Raw genomic sequence first — 309 nt, forward strand, 5'->3', positions numbered from 1 at the left:
AGAAATCAAACCAGTGAATTAAGAGGACAGTGACTGGTAGATTGGTTAGGATAGGCTGTTATACTTCATTAACTTTCTACTGAAATTTTCAATGGCTTAAAACAACAAGAACGAGTGTTGGCAAGGACATGGAGAAATTGGAATCCTCATATATTGCTCAGAGGAATATAAAATGGTTCAACTACTTTGGAAAACCGTTTGGCAGTTCCTCAAAAATTTAAACACAGAGATTCCACATGAACCATCTGCTGGAGTCCAACCCCAGCGGGTCCAGGGGTCCCCAAAGGTGTGGACGGAGTCGGCGAAGAA

This window comes from Myotis davidii, unplaced genomic scaffold (genome assembly GCF_000327345.1).
Source record: "Myotis davidii unplaced genomic scaffold, ASM32734v1 scaffold68, whole genome shotgun sequence".
Lineage (NCBI taxonomy): Eukaryota > Metazoa > Chordata > Mammalia > Chiroptera > Vespertilionidae > Myotis > Myotis davidii.